The sequence below is a fragment of the Eutrigla gurnardus genome, assembly GCF_963514095.1.
Source record: "Eutrigla gurnardus genome assembly, chromosome: 5".
Classification (NCBI taxonomy): Eukaryota; Metazoa; Chordata; class Actinopteri; order Perciformes; family Triglidae; genus Eutrigla; species Eutrigla gurnardus.
The window spans coordinates 1,892,386-1,918,677 of record NC_139919.1 but is presented as its reverse complement, the minus strand read 5'-3'; the positions used below and the strand labels follow the sequence as shown (position 1 = coordinate 1,918,677).

At 44.8% G+C, this 26,292-nt stretch overlaps 2 long non-coding RNA genes across 2 annotated transcripts; both read right to left on the bottom strand.

The window, feature by feature from the left end:
* Nucleotides 1-2,272: 2,272 nt before the first annotated feature.
* On the bottom strand, nt 2,273-3,682 carry LOC311013536. Its single transcript, XR_014597157.1, has 3 exons — nt 3,545-3,682; nt 3,374-3,469; nt 2,273-2,614 (listed from the first exon to the last, which is right to left on the bottom strand). It is a non-coding gene; the product is annotated as an uncharacterized lncRNA (long non-coding RNA).
* A 148-nt stretch (nt 3,683-3,830) lies between these two features.
* LOC311013537 lies at nt 3,831-4,626 on the bottom strand. The gene is made up of 4 exons (XR_014597158.1): nt 4,590-4,626; nt 4,276-4,317; nt 4,015-4,035; nt 3,831-3,889 (listed from the first exon to the last, which is right to left on the bottom strand). It is a non-coding gene; the product is annotated as an uncharacterized lncRNA (long non-coding RNA).
* Between the last annotated feature and the right edge of the window lie 21,666 nt (nt 4,627-26,292).

The window sequence follows — 26,292 nt, the reverse complement described above, 5'->3', positions numbered from 1 at the left end:
GACCGCACAGGAAGACGCCCGACTCAGCTGCGGCACGCACGTTACACGCATACATATCATGGTCTCACACTTATACTGATGCCACATCTGCAGTGATCATGTCTTAGTAGTTGCACAACGTCATGGACATTTCTTTTAAAGAATGACACGAACAATGAAAGGTTGAAATGTAATGTTGCGCCTTTTTATTTGTTAAAAATATATCACAATGTTAAAGTTAAACAAACAAAAGATTTACCGGCTGCCGTCTCGTTTGGCTCCTGTGTCCGCGGGAAAAGGGTGCCGACGACGAACAACGGAGCGTTTATAGGTTCCGTGCGTGATTGGTTCCGTACCAATGTGGAGTTTAGTATGGGGGTTTCCGGGGAGAGTAGGCCCTGATCAAGCCAACTTTTTTTTGTTAGGAATCCCTTCATACATAAATTATGCGACATGTATATTGCATAACAATTGTTGTGGGCAGGTGCAATAGGTATCTATGTATAGTCTCAGAGTGTTATTTGTTGTCATCGTGTAATTTTTGTCTAATGTTCCCCTGTGTCTTGATAATGGTGCTGGCCGCCTTCTATATGTTTACCCCCCTGTTTCTTGTATGTGAGTGTTATGATGTCTAGTGTGAGACACACATATGTACTGGTCACAAGACAGATTTTTGGAGAGCTGTAGACCTCACTGTTGAGGTTACACCAGAGCGTAGAACTGCCGTAGTACTTTATTTTGTTATTTTTGTTATTTTCTAAATTTAACCTAGTTATTTTGTATTTGCATATTTGGACCGGAATTGCTTGTTTTGCTGCAAGCCCTCTTAATAAAATATTGTCCAAAAAGAATTACTACTGCCTCTGCATCCTTGGCCAAACCCACAATTTTTTGTGTTTCGCAACACGCTCGGTTTCGTCACACTAACGTTACCGTTGTTTTTGCTCATGGTGGCTGTTGACCGTCTCCATTCATTTTAGTGTCAATTTTAGTATTGTGGGTGCGATCAGTGGGGCTTAACTTGTCATTTTTGATTGCTTAATTGCTAACTGGTTACAGCCATTATTGTTTCTTTTGAAGTTGATTCTGTTTATTTTCCTTATTCCATTTTTGCTTTGTTAATTTCTTATTATTTGTCATCCCTGGCTGCTTAGACCTACCAAGAATCTGTTTTGTTTGTGTTCGTACAGTAATCATACGTTAATCCTTTGCCGCATGTCGGCCAGTGTTATCCAGTCTTTTTGTTTATTTGTGAGTGATGTCCCACTAATTGTCACGTCTGTTCTTTTCCCGTGCAGAAGCTGAGAGCCTCAAGGTGGTGGTTGGTGCGCGTAGGTGGTGGTGTCCCCTCGTTGTGTGCTGTGTTGACCCCTGGTGTGATCCTCCACGTGCGTGTGTGTGTGAGTGTGGAGGTGTGTGCACGTGTGCTTGGGGCGTCTCTCTCCCTCGGATACCTCACTCCTGGTGACCCATCCTTCCACTGGTAAGCCTCAGCGTCGGCCGTTCCCCCCCCCCCTTCATAATTGTGTTTGTTGTGTTTTTGGCCTTTTTATTATTGAGGTGTTTGTGTAAAATAAAATATGAACTATTGTTAAATGGAACCACGTCTCCAGCCTCATAAGTATTGCGAACCTCTGTGCCTTTGAAGCTCCTTAATTATACCAGTTTTCTGGTCTACCTCTTAACCGCCCGCCCGCCACACATAGGTCTTGGAATTATTTTCTGAGGCCCAGAAAAGCAGATAAAACTTGCCCCAAGGGGTTAGCATTGGAGCGAGTCTGGAAGATTGCCAGGCATGCAGATCTCGGGCTAGGCAACGTCAATTTTTGTCTGTTTTTTTGCTTCTAATAAATTTCAAATTTCAAATTTATTAAGGGATAACCCCTTGAGATGCATCATCTCGTCTTCCAGGGGGTCCTATACATCAAAACAATCAGACAATAATAAGTCGGGATGACCCTGGAGACAACGAAATGGGGTCAAAAATGACCGGATGTCTCCTTTAAGGCTAGGCACATGGAGAAGCGGTGGAGGTTCAAGCCATCCATTCTTCCTTTGTGATGAGGAACGTTAACTCACTGGCTGCCGTCTGACAAGCTGGCTGCCCTGCACTGTAAACCCGAATAAGTTCATGCTGTAATTTATGCTGTAACTGATTACGTAAAAACTTTTAAAAAAAGTTAAAAAAGTAAAAAGTTAACCTAATTAATAATATTTGTCTTCTTCATACTTAAATTATTTAAATTGAACTTTCATTAAATTGAAGTGCACTGTATATATTCAACATACTGTCACATTAAGACACTTGGCACCAAAAACTCGCTTCTGTATGTGCATACAGACGTGTGCATGTGCATAGACACAAAGTGTAATGTGGTCCCATCAGCACTTTCTGGATGAAGGTAAAAGTGTGAATGAGTTTCCTGGGGTAGTCCAAATGCAATACATACATCAAACCAAACAACAATGCAAATGCTTTAGCCAACCTGGGGATGTTGCTCATCACAAGCTAATCTTCTACCACAATAGCAATGGATGCAGGACTGAAGTCAACTGGACTTGTAGTGCTCTCGGAGACCACCGTGACAAGGGCAACAGGCGTGTCAGTGAGGTCTGGCTCAGGCGAATCGTCCTCCTGGAATATGCAGGTTATACAAGGTTAACTTTCAGGAACTAGACATGGTCATGACTCAACAGCTAAGTATTAGGTAGGTATTTAAACTGACTATTCTACTAGTCACCATCCAACAGGTAGGTATACATGTAAGTATGTCAATGTGTCTCATATAGGTCTTTTAAACCCTCCAGCGGTCATCGGGTCAAGGAAGGAAGCTGAAGGAAGGACAGGGGGAAGAAGGGAGGAAGGAAGGAAAGAAGTGAGGAGGGATGGAGGGACAGAAGGAAGGAAAGAAGTAAGGAGGGATGGAGGGACAGTAGGAAGGAAGGAAGGAAAGAAAGGGAGGGAGGGGAAGAAGGAAGGAAAGAAAAAGGGAAGGAGGGGAAGAAGGAAGGAAGAAAAAATGAGGAAGGAAGGAATGAAGGGAGGGGCAGGGAGGGAGGTAAGAAGGAAGGGAGGAGGTAGGAAAGTAGTGTGTGTGTGTGTGTGTGTGTTATTTCATGAGTGGTTAGGTCAAAAGGTCAACCAAATTATTAGCCCTCTGGGCAAGGTGAGGTCAGGGCTTTGTGGGAAGTTAAACTTAAGGATTACAGGGCTTCTATACCACATACTGTATGTATCCATATGCATCCACACTCACGCCTCCACACAGGGTTTGGAAGGTGGTTGCGTTGTATATTTAGGCAGCTTTTAGTGTTGAAAATAATGCTATCCATACAAAGCAAGCAATATCACCTCATTGATACTAACAGTTCTGCGAAAGCAGTGCATACTTACATTCCGTGTCTTGAAGAACGGTGGGTCCTCCTCACGCAGGTATACCGGGAGGGCACGTAGGGCTGCAGTGCGTCTCATGTTGACATCTTGTTCTTGCTGAAAGGACAAGCAAATTGAACATGATGAACTTTGTTGCTGTCACTGTTGTTATCAAGTTCAATTTTAACTCACCTGGAGGTCATAAATATGTAGGATGTCATGCAGCGCCTCTGCTATCTTGCCAGTGTGTTCTGCCTTCTGTCTGTATATGGCCAACAGTTGTGGTGTGTGCCGGTCAAGCTCAGCATAAAACTGGTTCCGTAGATTGACGTGATGCGGTGGAACTCTGCACAAACCTACAAAACAAAATAAAAAAAACACAATAGGACAAATGAATTGGGATGAAACATGTTTAGAGAGGGCAGACTGAGAAAGATGTGTAAAGATTGGCAGAAATGAGAAAGAGTGAGCCTGTTTTACCTGCGATTCCATCCGAAGAGCCGGCCATTTCTGTAGGAACTCCTTCACCATTTGATCCTCCTGAACGATCTCTTGGCGACGCACGGCAAAAGTCATCAGTGTGACAGTGTTGCCTCTGAGAAGGGCGGTCTGAAGTCACACAAGGGACATGTAAAAACTGTGTCCTGCTTGTGCTCCTTCACTTGCACCAGCTCTACAAGTGTCTTTGTGAAACCGCGATAAATGAATTTTCAGTGCAATAATTACAGAAATGTACAAATGCAGGAGGTGTAGAGACATGGCAAAGGACTAACTCTTGAATAATGGCTATGTAGTGCTTAAATAACTGTGTCTGGGTGTCTGAGGACACAGCACCCAACTTGCACTTCCACTCCATCATTTGAAGTGCTTACTTTCAAACTAAATTCATTCTCCTACAAGTGAGTTTAAATCATTTGGCTTACCAAAGAAAAAGGTCAGTGCTGGTCAATATTCTCAACTTGATCCTGTGGAAACAGATACAATAAGCAGTAAGAAACCAGTTAAATTATGTAGGCTACTCAACAACAGCTTTACAATTTATTAACCCAGAATCTCAAGTGTTAATATAACTTACCAATAAAGTTGTTCTCAGATGATATAAGTGACTGTAGTTCATATACAGTTAATTACATAGATCTTCAAATGCACACACTTGCAGACAGACAGACTTGATTATTACAAATAATAATAAAATGTTAGCCCATTTATGGAGGGGGAGCAGCACAAGCTCAGTTACCTTGATTTGTGTGCATGCTCGCTTCTCTGCATCCACTACAGCCTATGAGGAAAGAAAAAATGGAGGTTCAATGTAAGCTTGCAGATTGCATAAGCTAACCAACTTCATGTCCATGCATTACTACGGACGTAACTAGCACTGAAGTGCATAAAAGTTACTGAGTCGGCTAATGGCTAAACTAGCTGCAACTTAACGTTCGTTCGTCTTAAGATAGCTACTAGGCCTACATTAGTTCATTCGGGTGCATGTTAGAAGAAGAAAAATATTTACCAGATAAGGGCGCTTCACATAAATATCAGCGCCACACAAAGAAACGCTATGGCTGCTAACTGAAAAGAGTTACTAGCTAACATCGTCATCGTTAACGGCAGCACAGGCGCCGCAATTCAAATATGAGCGTGAATCACCGCGGCCATTGCTCGGTACTCTAAATGTAAAAACAGCGCAGTCAAACGATCAAACACTTTATTATTTCTGATACCCATGCAACGTTATAACAAGCAAAGCAGTTTTGACAAGTTAATCCATGAACGAAGATGAGACGCGGACTCTCGCACATGGCAGCCATCTTGGACAAAAAAATTCACGTTGGTCAGGGCAGCAGATTCACAACGTTGTGACGTCATGACGTCCGTGTACGTAGCGTTTACTCAAAAGCGATCATTAATGGGGAATACTTTACTCATAAGTGCTGTGCCACAGAAAATTACAACTAGATTAATCTTTCACATCACTGATTAGTTATAAGTTCTTTCAACTATTAAACAGATTTTAATTATTGTGCCCTCAGTCCTTATAAGTTAGTAGTACTGTTGGGGTTTACAGTGTGGTAAAGAATGTCAAGTTGGACAAGGACTGTAGCTAGATGTACTTCACGGAGACCTGGGGTCCGTTTCACAAAGCAGGTTCAACAAACTCTGAGTCTAACCCTGAACTCTGAGTTGATCTACTCTGAGATAGGAAACTGAGTTTTCGATTCCAGAACAGCTGATTTGAGTTAGTTTGATAAACTCAGAGTAGTTTCACCTGGAGTGAAGCGCGTGCACCACAAGTAGAGCTGTGTTGAAAAAATCGATTTTCCGATTTTTAATCGATTCGCATATTAATGACCGATTATCGATTCGTACGTCCAAAGATCGATTTTTTTCTTTTTCTTTTTTTTTTTTCCTTTTAATGTGAGACAATACAATAAACCACCGAGTGATACAAGACATACTTGAGAACACAAGACATAAACAGACAGTCACATATGATCGATTTTTTTTAATTAAAATTATTTTCTACATTTCCCTCAGTGAACTTTTACCCCCGCTGCATCACTAAATTCACGCAGGCGCGCTCACTAAATTCACGCAGGCGAGCTCGGTCTAAAAATAACTCGAAAACAATCATGGCGTCGGACAGTGATGGTGACATTAGCCGAAACGGTTCAAATACATTTTTCATTTTTAATAACATTAACCCCCGGATCGAATCGAAATCGGATCGAATCGGAAATCAGATCAAAATCGGATCGAATCGGATGGAATCTGAGAAAATCGGAAAAAATCGATTCTGAAACTTAAAAATCGGAATCGAATCGATTCTTGATATTTGAATCGAAACCCAGCTCTAACCACAAGTATAAAAAGACAGCATCAATGGAGCCCCGATTCGACGAGTCACCATGGCAACGGGGAAGAGGAGGGCTACGTTTTTCACACCACTGGAATTGGAAATATTAATGTGGTCATACGGTGAGTTTGAGTACGTTTTTAGACGAAAGTGTAACACCCGCTGCAGCAACAAAAGAGAGGGAGACGGCGTGGGAGAACATTGCTGCTCGGGTCAATGCGTAAGTTTAAATCTAGTCCTTTGCAATCACAATAATATTACAGGGGGAAACTGCTTGAGTGGTAGCCTATTAATTTATTTCATTTTGGTGCATTCCCGTGGGGGAGAAGTGCACTTGGCAGCAGCTTAAGATGAAATATAAAAACATTGTTCAAACAGGTAAGACCTCGGCATAATGTCATGGGGGTACCTCATTTTGATCATGTTTTACATTGTAAAGTAAATATTAAGTGGCTGTTTGACTGTACAGTTGTTTTATCCCCAACATAATGCTGTTTTCACACACATAAATGTCTTCTCATCTATATCATGTTCTGTTAATTAATTAAGCCGATTTAAACTAACAGACTTCTACACAGCCAACAGAAAGAAAGCAGATGCCTGTAAAACAGGTGGTGGCCCAGCATCGCCACCTCTAACGAAGGCGTGCAAAAAATCAGTCAGTCAAAAATCAGTCATATACACTCAACAAAAATATAAACGCAACACTTTTGTTTTTGCTCCCATTTTTCATGAGATGGACTTAAAGATCTAAAATTCATTCCAGATACACAATATTACCATTTCTCTCAAACATTGTTCACAAATCTGTCTAAATGTGTGATAGTGAGCACTTCTGCTTTGCTGAGATAATCCATCCCACCTCACAGGTGTGCCACATCAAGATGCTGATCTGACATCATGATTAGTGCACAGGTGTACCTTATACTGCCCACAATAAAAGGCCACTCTGAAATGTGCGGTTTTGTCTCACAGCAAAATGCCACAGATGCCACAAGCATTGAGGGAGCGTGCAATTGGCATGCGGACAGCAGGAATGTCAACCAGATCTGTTGCTCGTGCATTGAATGTTCATTTCTCCACCATTTACATTTACATTTACATTTAGGTCATTTAGCAGACGCTTTTGTCCAAAGCGACTTACAAGTACATTTGTCAAAAGAAGGAAACAAAGAAACCACGACGTATCATTGCCGATGCAGTAAGAGCTAAAAATAGAACAAGTGTTAGGTCCTCATCTGAGTAAAGTAGTACTTCAAAAGTAACAGTGCTACGATCCGAGTTTTTTTTTTTTTTTTTTTTTTTTTTGCGGGGGGGGGGGGGGGGGGGGGGTGTCGAGGGAGGGTGTTAGTGGGTCATGCTATGTAGAGTCGAGGTGAAGTCTGAACAGGTGAGTCTTGAGCCTTTTTCGGAAGATGGCAAATGACTCTGCTGTCCTGACATTGGTCGGGAGTTCGTTCCACCACTGAGGCGCCAGAACAGAGGAGAGTCTGGACTTTGCTGAGCGACATTTGTTTGATTTCAGCAATGGTGGTACCAGCCGGCCAGCTGAAGTAGAGGAGCGGAGTGCTCGCTTCGGGGCATGAGGTTTGACCAGTGTTTGAAGGTAGGCAGGTGCCGTTCCATTGATGGCCCTGAAGGCCAGTGTCATCGTCTTGAATTGGATGCGTGCTGCAACAGGGAGCCAGTGGAGGTCACGGAGGAGGGGGGTCACGTGGGAGAATTTGGGTAGATTGAAGATAAGGCGTGCTGCAGCGTTCTGGATACGCTGCAATGGTTTAATCGCATAGGCCGGGAGTCCGGCCAGGAGAGAGTTGCAGTAGTCAAGGCGGGAGATGACCAGTGCTTGGACCAAGAGCTGCGTTGCATCCTTTGTGAGGAAGGTCCGAATCCTGCGGATATTGTAGAGGGCAAATCTGCAGGATCGGGCCACAGCAGTGATGTTGGGGGTGCAGGATAGTTGGTCATCGAGGACTACACCCAGGTTCCTCGCAGTTGAGGAAGGAAATACTGTGATGCCCTCAACAGTGACCGACAGGTCCATGTGAGGGCAGTCTTTCCCAGGGATGAAGAGGAGTTCGGTTTTATTCAGGTTAAGCTTGAGGTGATGTGCAGTTGTCCAGACAGAGATGTCAGCCAGACAGTCCGAGATGCGAGTTGCAATGTGAGCGTCAGAGGACGGGGGAAAAGAGAGGAACAGCTGGGTGTCATCAGCGTAGCAATGGTAGGAGAATCCATGCGATGTGATAACAGAACCTAGTGATCTGGTGTATAGTGAGAACAGAAGCGGTCCTAATACTGAGCCTTGAGGGACACCCGTGTCCAGAGAGCAGGGTTTGGACATAGAGCCATTCCATGTGACCTGAAAGGTGCGGTTTGTCAGGTATGATGTAAACCAGGTGAGAGCAGAGTCGGTTATGCCAAGTTCAGCCAGAGTGGAGAGGAGAATTTGGTGGTTGACTGTGTCGAATGCAGCAGATAGGTCAAGGAGAATGAGAACGGAGGAGTTGGATGATGTTTTGGCGTCTCGCAGGGACTCGGTCACAGTGAGGAGGGCCGTCTCAGTGGAGTGGGCAGTCCTGAATCCTGATTGGTTAGGGTCTAGGAGGTTTTTCCGCAAGAGATAGGATGACAGTTGGTTGTAGGCAGCACGTTCCAAGGTTTTAGAGAGGAATGAAAGAAGAGATACAGGTCTGTAGCTTTGGATGTCAGTAGCGTCAAGGGTGGGTTTTTTCAGGAGAGGCTTCACGATAGCGGTCTTAAAATCCGCTGGAATGACACCTGAGGTGAGGGAGGAGTTGATCAGGGTGGTGAGGAATGGCAAGATGTCGTGTGAGATGTCCTGGAGAAGAGAGGAGGGAATCGGGTCAAGGGAGCAGGTGGTGGCACGGTTAGATGTAACAAGTGCGTGAACGTCTTCAGAGGTGAGGGGGCTAAAGCTGGTAAGACCATCCGAGTTGAGAGTTGGGGGAGATGTCTTCTGGGAGGGAATAGGCGTGAATGAGGAGCTGATGTCATTTACTTTCTTGGTAAAGTAAGTTGCAAAGTCATCGGCAGTAAGGAAGGAAGGGGGCGGAGGGGTAGGAGGGGTGAGGAGGGAAGAGAACATGGAGAAGAGTTTCCTGGGGTTGGAGGCAGAAGAGTTGATCTTTGCCAGGTAGAAGGCAGATTTAGCTGCCGAAACAGTTGAGGTGAAGTCAGAGAGGAGGAGGTGGTAGTGAGCAAGGTCCTCGTGCTGTCCCGATTTCTTCCATTTTCTCTCTGACGCTCGCAACAATGATCTGTTGGTTCGCAGAGGTTCAGACAGCCAGGGAGGGGGGGGGGAGATGATCGCACCGGTCGTGCGATTGGGGGACAGAGAGTGTCCAAAGAAGAGGCGAGTGAGGACATCAGGATAGAGGAGGCTTCCTCAGTAGGCATTAAGGAGAACTGTTCCGAGGATGGGAGCGAGGAGATAACAGTTGAGGAGAGAGCGGAGGGAGTGAGGGATTTCAGGTTGCGGCGGCTGGTGACCATTCGAGGCGTAGAGGGGAGGGATGTGGTGGGCTTCATGGGGAGGGAGAAAGTCACAAAGTGGTGGTCGGACACGGTGAGCGGGGTAACAGAGATTGCCGAGATGCCACAGGATCTTGTGAAGACAAGGTCAAGTTGGTTCCCGGCCCGGTGAGTTGGTGGAGAGGGGGAGAGCGTAAGGTCAAATGCGGAAAAGAAGTCGATGAATTCAGATGAGTGCAGCTTTCCCGAGTGGATGTTGAAGTCACCGAGGACGACGAGCGGTGTGCCATCATCAGGGGAGCAGCTCAGGAGGGCATCCATCTCATCCAAAAAGTCACCAAGAGGACCGGGTGGGCGATAGATCACTATGATGTTGAGTTTGAAAGGAATGGTGACAGCGACGGCGTGAAATTCAAGCGTAGATCGGGGTAGGTGGTCGAGAGGAAGGACCTGGTAGGACCATGTGGGTGAGATGAGGAGCCCAGTTCCTCCTCCTCGCCCTGTTCGTCTTGGGGAGTGTGAAAATGAGTAGGCAGTTGAAAGGGCAGCTGGAGTGGCAGTGTTTTCTGGGGTGATCCAGGTCTCTGTGAGGGCCAGGAAGTGGAGAGACTGCAGGGAGGCATAGGCTGAGATGGTGTCCGCCTTCTTGACTGCAGACTGGCAGTTCCACAGCCCCCCTAGTACTTCAAGTTCCTTACCGGTGGAGATTGGTGGGTAGCAGAGATTGGATGGGTTACAGCCTCGAATGAAGGGACTTCGGTAAAATCTTCTCCAGTGCGATGTCCTGACTGGGATAAGATACATGGCTGCGAGGGGGGGGGGGGGGGGGGGTTGAGATGTTATACCTACCTCAATGGGCTTCCTCGATGGACTCCCACAGATAGACTCCCTTGTCTTTGTTCAGCTGTCTTGACTCCCACAGATAGACTCCCTTGTCTTTGTTCAGCTGTCTTGACTCCCACAGATAGACTCCCTTGTCTTTGTTCAGCTGTCTTGACTCCCACAGATAGACTCCCTTGTCTTTGTTCAGCTGTCTTGACTCCCACAGATAGACTCCCTTGTCTTTGTTCAGCTGTCTTGACTCCCACAGATAGACTCCCTTGTCTTTGTTCAGCTGTCTTGACTCCCACAGATAGACTCCCTTGTCTTTGTTCAGCTGTCTTCGTTCTGATGGCCCGACGCTGCAGCTGACGCTGTAGTGACAGCCTTTTAAGTGCTCAATTTACCGCAAGTACTGACTGTGGCTCCTCCTTCCCTCTAATCAAGTCTATTCACTACAGGTGAGCTGGCTCAAACAAGCTGATTGCTCACTTACCATAGACAGCTTCACAAGAAGTTCAACAACAAGCTATCAATACTAGACTAAATGTTACCACTAGCTTTACACACACAATGCCTAAACCCAAATCTACAATTAGTTTCTGACTTACCAACAAGAGACAAAGCAGCTTCCTTCCTTTCTCCAGACCAAATGTGGTTTGAAGAGAACTACTGCTGTCCTTTAAGTTCTGACTGGGGCTCCTCCTTCCCTCTAATCAAGTCTATTCACTACAGGTGAGCTGGCTCAAACAAGCTGATTGCTCACTTACCATAGACAGCTTCACAGGAAGTTCAACAACAAGCTATCAATACTAGACTAAATGTTACCACTAGCTTTACACACACAATGCCTAAACCCAAATCTACAATTAGTTTCTGACTTACCAACAAGAGACAAAGCAGCTTCCTTCCTTTCTCCAGACCAAATGTGGTTTGAAGAGAACTACTGCTGTCCTTTAAGTTCTGACTGGGGCTCCTCCTTCCCTCTAATCAAGTCTATTCACTACAGGTGAGCTGGCTCAAACAAGCTGATTGCTCACTTACCATAGACAGCTTCACAGGAAGTTCAACAACAAGCTATCAATACTAGACTAAATGTTACCACTAGCTTTACACACACAATGCCTAAACCCAAATCTACAATTAGTTTCTGACTTACCAACAAGAGACAAAGCAGCTTCCTTCCTTTCTCCAGACCAAATGTGGTTTGAAGAGAACTACTGCTGTCCTTTAAGTTCTGACTGGGGCTCCTCCTTCCCTCTAATCAAGTCTATTCACTACAGGTGAGCTGGCTCAAACAAGCTGATTGCTCACTTACCATAGACAGCTTCACAAGAAGTTCAACAACAAGCTATCAATACTAGACTAAATGTTACCACTAGCTTTACACACACAATGCCTAAACCCAAATCTACAATTAGTTTCTGACTTACCAACAAGAGACAAAGCAGCTTCCTTCCTTTCTCCAGACCAAATGTGGGGGCTCACACACCGGACCGAAAATCGGCGTCTTTGAGAGAGTCGGCGCCCGTGACATGAGTCTACTTGGTGTGGTCGCTCGAATCGGCCCACGTCGGCGTTCATTTCAGCCGATTCAAATGTGTAATCCGCCATTCGAGTCGGTCATTCTTTTACCATTCTGATTGGTGGAGGCTAGCAGCTTGACTAGCGAATCAGTGAAGCCCGGAAGTGACGATGGTAAACATACCAGATAACCAGTGGAATCGAAGAAAGCGGTCTAGAGAGGACCGCCTACTTCCGGTTTTCGTGTTTTTTGGCCCACAATACAGATTAGCGCCGCCTGTTGTTTTGGAGACATTACATCTTGCGCAAGCGCGGAACGTATGGCGTCGGCTGTAATTCCGTAGGTGTGAACCGCCCATGTCGTTGTTCGAGTCGGCCATATTAAGTAGCCGACGCCGAATTTACCGACGCGAGTCGGGCAGTTCTTCCGGTGTGTGCACAGCTTTAGCCGTCGCCAAAGGCGTTTCAGAGAATATGGCAGTACATCCAACCGGCCTCACAACCGCAGACCACGTGTAACCACACCAGCCCAGGACCTCCACATCCAGCAGGTTCACCTCCAAGATCGTCTGAGACCAGCCACTCAGACAGCTGCTGAAACAATTGGTTTGCATAACCAAACAATTTCTGCACAAACTGTCAGAAACCGTCTCAGGGAAGCTCAACTGCATGCTCGTCGTCCTCATCGGGGTCTTGACCTGACTCCAGCTCGTCGCCGTAACAGACTTGAGTGGGCAAATGCTCACATTCGATGGCGTCTGGCACGTTGGAGAGGTGTTCTCTTCACGGATGAATCTCGGTTTACATTGTTCAGGGCAGATGGCAGACAGCGTGTGTGGCGTCGTGTGGGTGAGCGCTTTGCTGATGTCAATGTTGTGGATCGAATGGCCCATGGTGGTGGTGGGGTTATGGTATGGGCAGGCATCTGCTATGGACGAAGAACACAGGTGCATTTTATTGATGGCATTTTGAATGCACAGAGATACCGTGATGAGATCCTGAGGCCCATTGTTGTGCCATACATCCATGAACATCACCTCATGTTTCAGCAAGATAATGCACGGCCCCATGTTGCAAGGATCTGTACACAATTCTTGGAAGCTGAAAATGTCCCAGTTCTTGCATGGCCAGCATACTCACCGGACATGTCACCCATTGAGCATGTTTGGGATGTGCTTGACCGGCGTATACGACAGCGTGTACCAGTTCCCACTAATATCCAGCAACTTCGCACAGCCATTGAAGAGGAGTGGACCAACATTCCACAGGCCACAATTGACAATCTGATAAACTCTATGCGAAGAAGATGTGTTGCACTGCATGAGGCAAATGGTGGTCACACCAGATACTGACTGGTTCTGAGTCCCCAGACCCCCAATAAAGCAAAAAAATGCACATTTCAGGGTGGCCTTTCATTGTGGACAGTCTAAGGCACACCTGTGCACTAATCATGATGTCAGATCAGCATCTTGATGTGGCACACCTGTGAGGTGGGATGGATTATCTCAGCAAAGCAGAAGTGCTCACTATCACACATTTAGACAGATTTGTGAACAATGTTTGAGAGAAATGGTAATATTGTGTATCTGGAATGAATTTTAGATCTTTAAGTCCATCTCATGAAAAATGGGAGCAAAAACAAAAGTGTTGCGTTTATATTTTTGTTGAGTATATATATATATATATATATATATGATGACTGATTTTTGAAATTATTTTCTCAGAAAACAGACAGAACTATAGCAGAACTATACTACGCCAAAACTCGCCTGCTGACCAAATGAATGAGGAAAAGACAGAGAGAAACTCACATGTGCTACCTTACATTAAGCAAGGACAGAGGGTAATTGGTAACCCTCAGGTATGCAGCAATCAAGCAACCACGAGGTTCAGTAACCATCCACTAAAACTTTAGCCAATAGAATGACGGCAAGCCCCCAATTTGACACGAACTGGCTCAAAGGCCGCACCAAAAAGGAGGAAGCACATGGCTTTAAACGGTATCAAAGAAATATTTAATTTATCACAATAATCAAAACTGAGCTGAATGTGCAACAAAAGAATAACTGTGGGGTGTGGCAGTCAGTTGTCAGTGGTGTAGTAATGTTGTGCCAGCCGACACTAAAATGGAAGTGCAGTGTCGGACTCTGTAGTTTTCTCTGGTACCCTGCCAAACTTTACTAGTGATGACATGTATAGCCGCATGTCATCTTTCCACCGCTGGCTGTCCAGATAACGATGTGGGCTTTGTTAATAATTGGCAGCCTTTCTGGGGAAAACCTGGTCTGATCAGGAGAGTTGGCATCAACTCCACTTTGGATGGAGCCGCTCTCCTATCTAGAAACATCACCGATCTCATTGGTAGTCCTAAAATATGACAAAACAGTGTTGAGACCAGGAAGCACAGTTGCAGTCTTACACACTTCTCTGCGCCTCCATTGGAGCAGTCACCCACCCAAAACCAAAACCACAGAAGAACGGTGTCTGTCCCCCGACCAACTAAATTAATTTGGTCCAACAGAAGAGGGATTTCACATGAAAACCTAATACTAAATGCAGTACAACAAAATAGGAGAATTAAATATATCTAGAAATAGATCTAATTAAACATTAGATCTCTCTCATCTAAAGCAGTATTAGTCAATGATTTAATATCAGATAATCATATTGATTTATTCTGCCTGACTGAAGCCTGGCTGCCTGATGAAGACTATGTTTGCTTAAACAAAGCTTGTCCTCCCATCCATATTAATACTCATATCTTGAGGCAGCAGACGTGGAAAAGGAGTTGCAGCCATTTTTTATTTTAGCCTATTAGTCAATCCAAAACCAAAACTAAACTATAACTAATTTGAGAGCCTGATTCTCAGCCTTCCATGCCCAAAGTGGAAAACAATGCAGCCAATTCTGTTTGTTATTGTGTATCGTGCTCCTGGTCCATATTCTGAATTCTTATCTGAATTCTTCTCTGAGTTTCTATCAAGTTTAGTCCTTAAATCAGATACAGTTATTATTGTGGGGGATTTTAATGTCCATGTGGACGTTGTAAATAACAGCCTTAGTGTAGCATTTACTTCATTAATAGATTCTATTGGCTTCACTTAGAGTGTACATAAACTCACTGTACATAGCCCATTGCTTCTCTATATCTTTATTAATCTAAATCCTCTTGTCTTTTGTCTGTCTGTTTTTTTATACCAGCATTTTATTGTTTTTATTGTGTCGTTTTTTTTATTGCTTGTACATCTCTTGCTACTGTGACAAGTGAATTTCCCCGATGTGGGATCAATAAAGTCTATCGTATCATATTGTCATAGCCACACTCTCGACCTTGTCTTATCTCATGGCGTTGAAATTGAACACTTAATAATCTTTCCTCAAAATTCTTCTTTATCTGACCATTACTTGATAACCTTTGACTTTTTGCTGCTGGACTTCGCTCCTCTAGGAAAAAGCTACTACTCTCGGTGTCTATCGGATAGAGCAGTAGCTAAGTTTAAGGAAGTAATTCCGCCAGTCTTGAGTTCACTTCCATGTCTTAATGAAACGGAGGACTTCTATGTTCATTTTAGTCCCTCTCAGATTGATTCTCTTATAGATGAATCTGGAAGCCTACTGAGAACGACTCTCGACTCTGTTGCTCCTCTAAAAGGGAAAACTATAAAACATAGGCAAGTGTTCATTTCATACACAAGGCAGACTCAAAGTGCTTCACATCATGACATGTCATACAACAAAGTGAAAAAGAAAAAAATAGAAGAATTAAAAGAAAATAAAGGCAAAATTAAAATGCATTACAGAAAGACAAGGAGAATAAAAACATATTTGCAATAATTAAAAACAGTGCAGACATTAAAAGATTTAGCAGAAAGCTATGGTGAACATAAAAGTTTTCAGTCTAGTTTTAAAAGTGGTCAGAGTTGGGGCAAGGCTTACATCTTCAGGAAGTTTATTCCAGCTATTTGTTGCATAGTGACTAAATGATGCTCTCCCGTGATTGTTGTTTACTCTGGGAATCACTAACAGATTGGTCTCAGAAGATCTTAGTGGTCTAGAAGGCTTATGTAGTGGGAGCATATCAGTGATATACTTCGGTCCTAGACCATGTAGTGATTTATATGTGAGCAGGAGGATTTTGAAATCAATCCTCTGACATACAGGGAGCCAATGTAAGGATTTAAGAATTGGTGTAATGTGCTCCCATTTTTTGGTCTTTGTAAGAACTCTAGCAGCAGCGTTCTGAACAAGCTGTAGCTGCCTGACAGTTTTTTTCGGAAGACCTGCAAGGAGACCATTACAGTAGTCTAGCCTACTAGTAATAAAGGCATGTACAAGTTTTTCTAAGTCTTGAGCTGACATGAGCCCTCTAAGTCTTGCTACATTTTTGAGGTGATAGTAGGCTGATTTTGTTACTGATTTAATGTGACTGTCGAAAAGTAAATCAGAATCCATAATAACCTCAAGATTTCTGGCTTTGTTTGAGGTTTTCAGGGACAGAGAGTGAAGGGTGTTGAATTACTTTAAACCTTTCTGTTTTAGCACCAAAAACAATCATCTCAGTTTTATCCTCATTTAGTTGTAGGAAGTTTTGGCACATCCAGTCTTTGACTTGCTCAATGCACTGGCACAGAAGATCTATGGGGCGATAGTCGTTTGGTGATAGTGCTACATAGATTTGGGTGTCATCAGCATAGCAATGGTGGTCAATGTTATTATTTTGCATGATTTGTCCTAGTGGGAGCATGTAGATGTTGAATGAAGTCGGCCCCAAGATTGAACCTTGGGGGAATCCACACGTTACATTGGTAGGTTCTGATACAAACTCGCCAATGGAAACAAAATAGTTCCTATCTTGTAGATATGACTTGAACCAGCTTAAAGTGATGGTTCGGAGTGAAATGGACCCTAGGTAATTTCCACCAAGACATCAAGCCAAACACCCCCTCGGAAGCATTTTTAGCGATGGTCAGCAGTGGTCAAGATAGGGCGATCAGCCGAACGGCTTCGTAACAAATGCATGAGTTTTTCTGCATCTTTTTGAGAAAGCATTGGCCTAATTTTAGTAATGTTACGCAGGTGAAAGTAGACTGTCCTTGTCGTTTGTTTAATATGTGAGTCAAAGGACAAGTCCTGATCAAAGATAACTCCAAGGTTTCTTACAGTAGTATTTGAGGCGATGGCAATCCCATCAATAGTAGCTATATCTTTAGACAGCGAGCTTTGGTGGAGTTTAGGCCCAAGTACAATAAGTTCCGTTTTATCGGAGTTTAAAGTGATGGTTCGGAGTGAAATGCACCCTAGGTAATTTCCACCATGACATCCAGCCAAATACCCCCTCGGAAGCATTTTAAGCGATGGTCAGCATTGGTCAAGATGGCCGCTATCAGCCGAATGGCTTAGTACTAGTGCGATGGTACATACAGTATATCTTGTAAATTTAGTTTATTTAAAAAGAACACTTGCCTGATAGCTTCTACTGCTAAAGCTACGCTGTTTGCGTAGACGGCACGTCCGTGTTTACACAGCTTCTTCTTCGTTGGTGTTTAATGGCAGTCGGCGTATACCCAGCTGTTTCCGTGATGCGAGTTTCACGCCAGTGTATGAAAAAGTTTCGCACATTTTTTATAAATGCTTGTCGACCTGATAATATAAGCATTTATAAAAAAAATTAAGCGAAATCTTTTCATACGCTGGCGTGAAACTCGCGTCACGGAAACAGCTGGGTATACGCCGACTGCCATTAAACACCAACGAAGAAGAAGCTGTGTAAACACGGACGTTCCGTCTACGCAAACAGCGTAGCTTGAGCAGTAGAAGCTATCAGGCAAGTGTTCTTTTTAAATAAACTCCTGATGTACTTACAAACTTTAAAATGCCTCGTTTTGTGAGTACAGACCCTATGTGTACTACTGCAGAAGTTTGGTAACATTCCATGTATTATTAGTGGGGAAATTTACGAGATATAATGTATGTACCATCGCGCTATTACGAAGCCGTTCGGCTGATCGCCCTATCTTGACCACTGCTGACCATTGCTGAAAATGCTTCCGAGGGGGTGTTTGGCTGGATGTCTTGGTGGAAATTACCTAGGGTCCATTTCACTCCGAACCATCACTTTAAGACTGTGCCTGAGAGCCCCACCCAGTTTTCCAACCTGTCCAAAAGTATTGAGTGGTCGACAGTGTCAAATGCAGCACTGAGGTCTAATAGCATTAATATTGAAGTTTTGCCAGAGTCTGTGTTAAGACGGATGTCATTTACAACTTTAATAAGGGCCGTCTCGGTGCGATGAAAAGGTCGAAATCCTGACTGGAAGTTGTTGTGGCAGCCAGTTGAAAACAGGAAGTGATTTAGTTGTTGGAGGACAACTTTCTCAATTATTTTACTTATGAAGGGTAGATTTGAAATTGGTCTGTAGTTGTTGATAATAGAGGCATCTAGGCTCCGCTTTTTTAGAAGAGGTTTAATGACTGCAGTTTTGCAGGCCTTTGGGAAATTGCCTGATTGAATGAAGTTATTAACTATTTGCAATACGTCTATTGATAGGCAGTCAAAAACATTCTTAAAAAAGTTGGTAGGTAAAGCATCAAGGCAGCAGGTGGATGATTTTAGATTTGTCACCGTTTCCACTAGAGTTTTAGAGTCTATGGCATTAAAGCTTGCCATGATTGCTGTGTAACTTTTGCCTGAACAGGTTGGTGATCCAACTTTTTTGTTTGAGATATTGATGGCGCATCTGATGCCTTCAATTTTATTAGTATAAAAGAATGCAAACTCATTGCATTTCTGCGTGGAATGGAGTTTAGCTGGTATTTGTGTTGGTGGGTTGGTCAGTCTGTCAACAGTTGCAAATAGGGTTTTCGCCTTATTAGTGTTGTTGTTTATGATATTGGAGAAGAATGTTTCTCTCGCACTTTTTAAGACTAAATTGTAGGCCCGGAGGCTCTCTTTATAGATGTCATGGTGAATATGAAGTTTAGTACTCCGCCAGATTCGTTCAGCCTTCCTGCACTCTCTTCTCTGGGCTGTCACAACAGCAGCTTTTCTCCAGGGTGCCTTTTGCTTACCAGAAATCGTTTTAACCGTAGCAGGTGCAATGACATCAATGACATTCAGAATTTTGGAATTAAAGATGTTTACAAGATCATCAGCATGACATGGGTTTAGAGGTGGTAACGACGAGATGGCATTTTTAAAGAGTACATTGGCATGTTCATTGATGTACCGCTTTTTGACCATATTTGATTCTGTTTGTGTGTCAGGAATGAAAGCAATATTAAAGAAAACACAGAAGTGATCAGACAATGAAGGATCAGTCACAAAAACATCAGAAACATGGAGACCTTTTGTGATAATCAGGTCCAGGGTGTGTCACATGTTGAGAAATGTCAAATGTGTCTAAAATATTAAAAAGTTATTTTGCACCTGTGGTGTATTTCAATAACGAGGCAGCTGCACACGTTCAATAACTTTTACTAGCAGCTTGGGGCAAACAGTACAACGACACATGTCACACGTGTGTATCCTTAGAACCCTTACTGAGCATGCGCAGCCAACTACTCAAAAGTACGGCAAGCCTATCAGGTCAATCAGTAACAAATGTAATACATCACATTTCCTCCCCCTTTAGCTCAAAACTAACTCAAAAATATTGCAACACCCCAAAACAGTGTTTACCACTATAGTGCATGAGCAATCACTATCATCACAGTAACTGTTAACAACAAAAATAGACATGCTCACTTAACCTTACTGAATGCTCTTAATGTATTACTCAATTATGAACTTTAATAAACTCAAATTCAGCAATCAGTTTCTCAACAGTCCTCAGAACTTCTCATCTCCATGATCAGTTCTGGTAACGCTGTGGCAAGCGTGTGGCACGTTGTGAGCGCCTCAAAGTCACTGTAGCGGGGTCAGGTGGTTCTGGGAATCTGGGCAGCTCAGATGCTGCGGTCTCAGGTGCCAGGAGCTCTGTTCCTGAACAAGCCTCTGCCTGCTCAGCCAGCTCGGCTGCCTCCTCCTCAGGCACTTGCTCCGGAGTGTCTGGAGAGAAACGAGGTCTCAGCTGATCTCCATGACGTCTGTACATGTGGTCAGTTTTTTCACCTAGCACCTTGTATGAGACAGGGCCAGTCTGCTGCTTTACTACTCCTGGAATCCACCTTGGACTTTCTCCTGCAGTATTGCGCAGATAAACCTGTTCATCCACGTCAAACTGCCTCTCTGCAGCTTTGTTGTCGTGTCTTTCCTTCTGTCGATACTGCTTTCTTCTCACTGTTTCTGTGATGCTTGGTTTCAGGAAGTCCAATCTGGTTCGCACGTGTCTCTTTAAAAACAAGTCAGCTGGTGACTCGCCAGTCGTGCTGTTGGGAGTTGTGCGATACCGTAGCAGGAAGTGTGAGATTTTATCATCAATGCTCAGGTCTTCCTTTGCTAGCTTTTTCATGCCTGCCTTGAAGGTTGCAACATACCTCTCAGCTAGGCCGTTGGTGGCCGGGTGTCTCGGAGCACCAGTTGTGTGGAGGATTCCATTTCTCTTCACGAACTGCTGGAACTCGTCTGACGTGAAGGTTGTTGCATTGTCAGTGACTATTTGTTCTGGAACTCCATATGACGCAAACAGCCTCTTTAGCCTGGTGATGGTTGCTGCAGAAGTTATTTGTGTCATTTTGTAAACTTCCAACCATTTTGAGTACGCGTCGACCACGATCATGAACATGTTACCCATGAACGGGCCCGCAAAGTCAATATGAAGTCTTTTCCAAACACCCCCAGGGAACTCCCATGGGTGTAGTGGGACCTGGCGCGGCATGTGATGATCCAGCTGACAAGTCTCACACTCTTTGCAGACTTTTTCGATGTCGATGTCGATTTTAGGCCACCAGACATATTGCCGTGCGACTGCTTTCATCTTCACGATGCCTGGGTGCCCGGCATGGATCTCTTTTAGCACTGCTGATCTCAGTTTTACAGGTGCAATCACTCTTGTCCCCCACAGGACGCATCCCTGCTCCACAGACAATTCATCTTTCTTTTTGTGAAACACTTTCAGTTCCTCTTGTATTTCCTTCGGCCATCCTTCCATGATGTACCTGTGCAGCTTTGAAAGCTCCGAGTCATTTCTTGTCGACTTGGCAATCCGTTTTGCACTCAGTGGTGCCCCCTCCAGGTGCTCACATACCAGTGCATCGATGTATGCTGACACTGTCTCTGTTCCTGCATCCTTGGTCTCAGGCAGTGGAACACGTGATAATCCATCTGCGTTGGCATGCTTTTCAGACTGACGGTACAGTATGTGGTAATCATATGCAGACAATATGATGGCCCACCTCTGGATACGTGCTGCCGCCATTGTTGGAAGTCCCTTATGCTCTCCGAACAGTGTTAGAAGAGGTCTGTGGTCTGTGATTAGGCTAAACTGCCGTCCCCACAGGTATTGGTGGAACTTTTTCACACCAAACACCAAGCTCAAAGCCTCCTTCTCGATTTGTGAATAATTCTTCTCTGCTGGGGAGAGAGACCGTGAAGCATAAGCCACTGGATGCTCTTTTCCATCTGGTGTTGTGTGCTGAATTACTGCTCCGATCCCATAAGCAGAAGCATCACATGCAAGAGTTAGCGGCAGGTGAGGATCGTAGTGCACTAACACTTTGTCACTTGTCAAAAGTTGTTTACACTTGTTGAATGAATCTTGTTCAGCTTTGCTCCATCTCCAGGTGGCTTCATCTTTTAGCAGACCATAGAGCGGTGCAAGCACTGTGCTCTGCTGCGGCACAAAACGTCCATAATAGTTTACCAGCCCCAGGAAAGCTCTTAACTCTTTGACGCTTGTGGATGCTGGTGCATCATGTATGGCTCTCACCTTGTCTTGGGATGGGTACACGCCTTTTTCATCCAGCACATGACCCAGATATTCAATCTGAGTCTTGCCGAATTCACACTTGGACTCTCTCACCCTTAACCCGTTCTCCTGGAGACGCTGTAGGACTCTGTCCAAGTTCATGAGGTGCTCTGCTTCGTCTCTGCCCATTATAAGGAGGTCATCCAGATAAACCACCACGTTGAGATCCTTCATCAGGTTCTCCATAATTCTCTGGAAGATACTGACAGCAGAGTTTATACCAAAACAGAGGCGGTTGTAAACAAACAGTCCTTTGTGAGTGTTTACAGCTGTATATTTCTTGGAGTCTTCATCAAGTAGTACCTGTTGATATGCTGAAGCCAGGTCTATTTTTGAGAATAACTTCCCACCACTAAGTGTTGCCAGCACCTCCTCAATGCGTGGTAGGGGGTATATCTCGGTGTTTGTAGCCTGGTTCACAGTAACCTTGTAGTCACCGCATAAACGGAGTGTGCTGTCCCGCTTGGTTACTGGGACTACTGGGGCAGCCCACTCACTGTGCTTTACAGGGGAGATGATGCCATCTTTCTCCAGCCTTTCCAGTTCTTTTTCCACTTTTTCTTTCATTGCAAAAGGCAGGGGGCATGCCTTGTGGAATTTTGGAGTTGCCTCAGGTTTGACAGAGATTGTTGCCTTGATGTCCTTTAATGTCCCGAGCTCATCTCTGAAAACTTCACTGTATTTTGCAACCACCTCAGGAATAGACTTGGGTGGCAATGTATGTTCACTGACAGTTTTAATCATTCTCCAATTGAGTTTTATTTGTTCAAGCCAGTTTCTCCCACAAAGTGAAGGACCCTTCCCTTTTACAACTATCAGTGGCAAGTCAGCAGTCTGATCTTCATATGTTACTTTAGCCATGAACTGTCCTCTCACTGGGATGGGCTGACCTGTATAGGTTTTTAGCTTGACACTCGCACCCTCTAGCGGTACATGTGAGAATGATCTTTCATACACAGTCTCTGAGATAATGCTGACAGCGGCTCCCGTGTCTATTTCCATCAGTACATGAACCGCATTTACTTCAAAGTCAACGCTGAATGGCCGCCTGTCTGTGTCACCTGCACTTAACACTGGGAACATATCCACTTCTGCCCCTTCTGCATGGACATAGCCTGTGGTGACTTTTTGTGTGCGCTTCTTCTGCGCTCCTCTCTTCTCATGCGCGGGACCGCTGGCCCTGCACGCTTTTTGGATATGCCCCAATTTATTACATTTATGGCATCTACTGTCCTTAAAGTAGCAGTCACTGGCGCTATGATTTTTGCCTTTGCATCTATAGCACTCTTTTTGTGCTGAAGGAGAGTGTCTCTGTTTCCCGTTTACCTTGTTAACAGAAACGGTGGCGCCGTCTCCCTTCCTCAATTGCTGCACATCCCGTTGTTTCCATGTTCATTGCAAGTTCCACGGCTTTTGCAAAAGTAAGTCCGTCCTCTGAGAGCAATTTCCGCTGGCACGCTTCATTGTTAATCCCGCTGACGAAACCATCTCGTAGGGATTCCTCCAACCGGTCTCCAAAGTCACATTTTGCGGCTAACTGTTGTAACTCCGCCGCGAACTGAGAAGCCGACTCATTACTTTTCTGGACACACCTACGAAACCTGAAGCGCTCCGCGATGACCAACGGTTTAGGCTCGTAATATCCCCGCAGAACGTCCACAATCTGCTGAAAACTTTTATCCTTTGGCTTGTCTGGCTGAACCAGATTGCGCAAAAGTCCGTAGGCAGAAGCCCCCATGGTGCTCAACAGGGTCGCCACTTGTTTGTCCGCTGCGACATCGTGTGCCACGAAAAAGAGCTCCATACGCTCCACGTAGGCAGACCATGGCTCAATTTCAGGCTTGAACTCGTCCGGTCACGCAAAGGTCGCCATTTACCTCGTCCAGTTTATCTCGTCGCCAATTATGTGGTGTATTTCAATAACGAGGCAGCTGCACACGTTCAATAACTTTTACTAGCAGCTTGGGGCAAACAGTACAACGACACATGTCACACGTGTGTATCCTTAGAACCCTTACTGAGCATGCGCAGCCAACTACTCAAAAGTACGGCAAGCCTATCAGGTCAATCAGTAACAAATGTAATACATCACAGCACCCTTGTCATTCAAATCATCAATATGAAAATTAAAGTCACCAGTTATAACTAGGCAGTCAAAATCAGTGGAGATGCTAGACAATTATTCAGTAAAATCATCGAAAGAATTTGATGAATATTTATGTGGCCTGTAAATAATTAACAGGAGAACTCTGGGAGAGCATTTCAGCACAGCACAAAGGTATTCGAATGATGGAAAAACACCAAGTGACATCTGTTTCCCCTGAAATGTATTTTTAAATATAGCAGCAACCCCGCCACCTCTTTTCCCAGATCTACAAACATCAATAAAATTATAGTTGGGGGGTGCTGTCTCGATCAGAATGCTTGCACTGTTATTTTGTTCTAGCCATGTTTCAGTTAAAAACATAAAATCAAGTTTAGAAGTGGTAATAAAATCATTGACTAAAAATGATTTGTTATTAAGAGACTTAACATTTAGCAGACCCATCCTGATGGTGTTATTGACAGGCTTTGAGGTTGACTTTGATTTTGAGAGAACAGGAATGAGATTGTTTAGGTTAGCTGTGTGTTCAAGTTTCCCAATGTTTACTCTCTTAGTAGTCACAACAGGAATGCAGAAGGTGCCATGTTTTGATGTAGGCGACCTTGGGTCCAGCTGATAATGCGGTCTACTGCTGAACCCTTTTCTGTCTCAGTAATATTCAGGGCTGCTGTCAGGGTGGGGAGGGGGTGGCCATAAGGGGGGGGAGTGAGCAGCGTCACAGCTGGGGTGAACTGCTGGAAGTGGATGTTGATGCTGAGGGGGAGATCGCCTGGGTTTTGGTGACTTAGTTGCAGTCTTGGGAGAGGGGGTCCTGGGTTTTGGTGACTTAGTTGCAGTCTTGGGAGAGGGGGTCCTGGGTTTTGGTAACTTAGTTGCAGTCTTGGGAGAGGGGGTCTGAGTAGGGCGGGGGGTAGGTGGGGGTAGCTCCTGGAACTCCAAGGGGGAGGAGGGGAGAGAAAGGTTTATTGGAGGGAGGGAGAATGACGAAGACCTGGATGGGGATTTGGGGGGGGGGGGGGGGGGGGATCCACATTCAGTCCTCCTTTGATGTTTCTGATAATCTGAGTAGGGCAGGGGGTAGGTGGTGGTAGCTCATGGAACTCCAAGGGGGAGGAGGGGAGAGACAGGTTTATTGGAGGGAGGGAGAATGACGAAGACCTGTATGGGGATTTGGGGGGGGGGGGCGGGGGAGGGATCCACATTCAGTCCTCCTTCGTCGTTTCTGATAATCTGTGTTTTGTCTTCCCTCTTTGTTGGTTCCTCTCGTCTCTTGTCCTTGGCGACAGATGGATGACGCAGGCAGTAAGACATGTTGGTGATGAATAGTTTTGCTCCTAGCTTATTTAGACAAAGTCCGTTTGTCTTAAAAAGATGCCTGCGGTCCCAGAAAAAGCGGAAATTGTCAATAAAATGCATTGGGCGAGCAAGAGATGCAGTTGAGAGTCTACTGAATGTCTCCGCTCCTCTCCCGGTCGGGGGCAGAGGGCCACTGATGAAAACCTCAGCATTCACAGAGCTGACTGTTTCAAAGAGTTTGTTGAAATGTTCTCTCAACTCTCTTGATTGTTGTTTTTCAATGTCATTAAATCCAATGTGCAGAATGATATTTTTCACAGTTGGGTGTGCAGCCACAATTGCCAGGATTCTTTTTTCCAAGTCCGACACCGTATCCTTCGGAAAGCAGACTTTGATGTTATTACTGCTTTTCATATCTTTTACAGAAAAGTCACCCACAATCAGATTTTCAGGCCCTGTCGTTAGCTTTCTCTGTGGCTTTGAGTTAGCAGGTCTTACCCTGCTACGCAGCAGGGTAAGAAGTGGTGGGGGGTTATCCAGGCAATCAGAGGGGGATCCATGGTCCTGCAGCAGTGGAGCAAACCTGTTCTTTAGTTGAACAGTTGTTTGCTGGGGAGGTTTCTTGGTAGCTCTCCTCTCCCCAGCTGTCCGCTGCTGTGTCCTACGAGGCAGTGGGGTTGAGGATGCGCTGTGCCTGGATGGAGATGGTAACACAGGCCAGCCGGTCAGATCACAGATATCGGGGCGCTGGGTCCTGCCAGTTATCCGTTCTCCCATGTCACAGGGAGATGGTCTTCTCTTTGGCTTCGCAGCAAGTGTGTTCCAGGGAGGATTATTGCTGGTAGATTTATTACCGTCTACAGGATCCTCCCGTTTCTTCATAGCTTCATTATTGCTACTTAGCTGGGTTCTAGCATGCTCCTGTCCACTGTTTTGAGTCAGTGCTA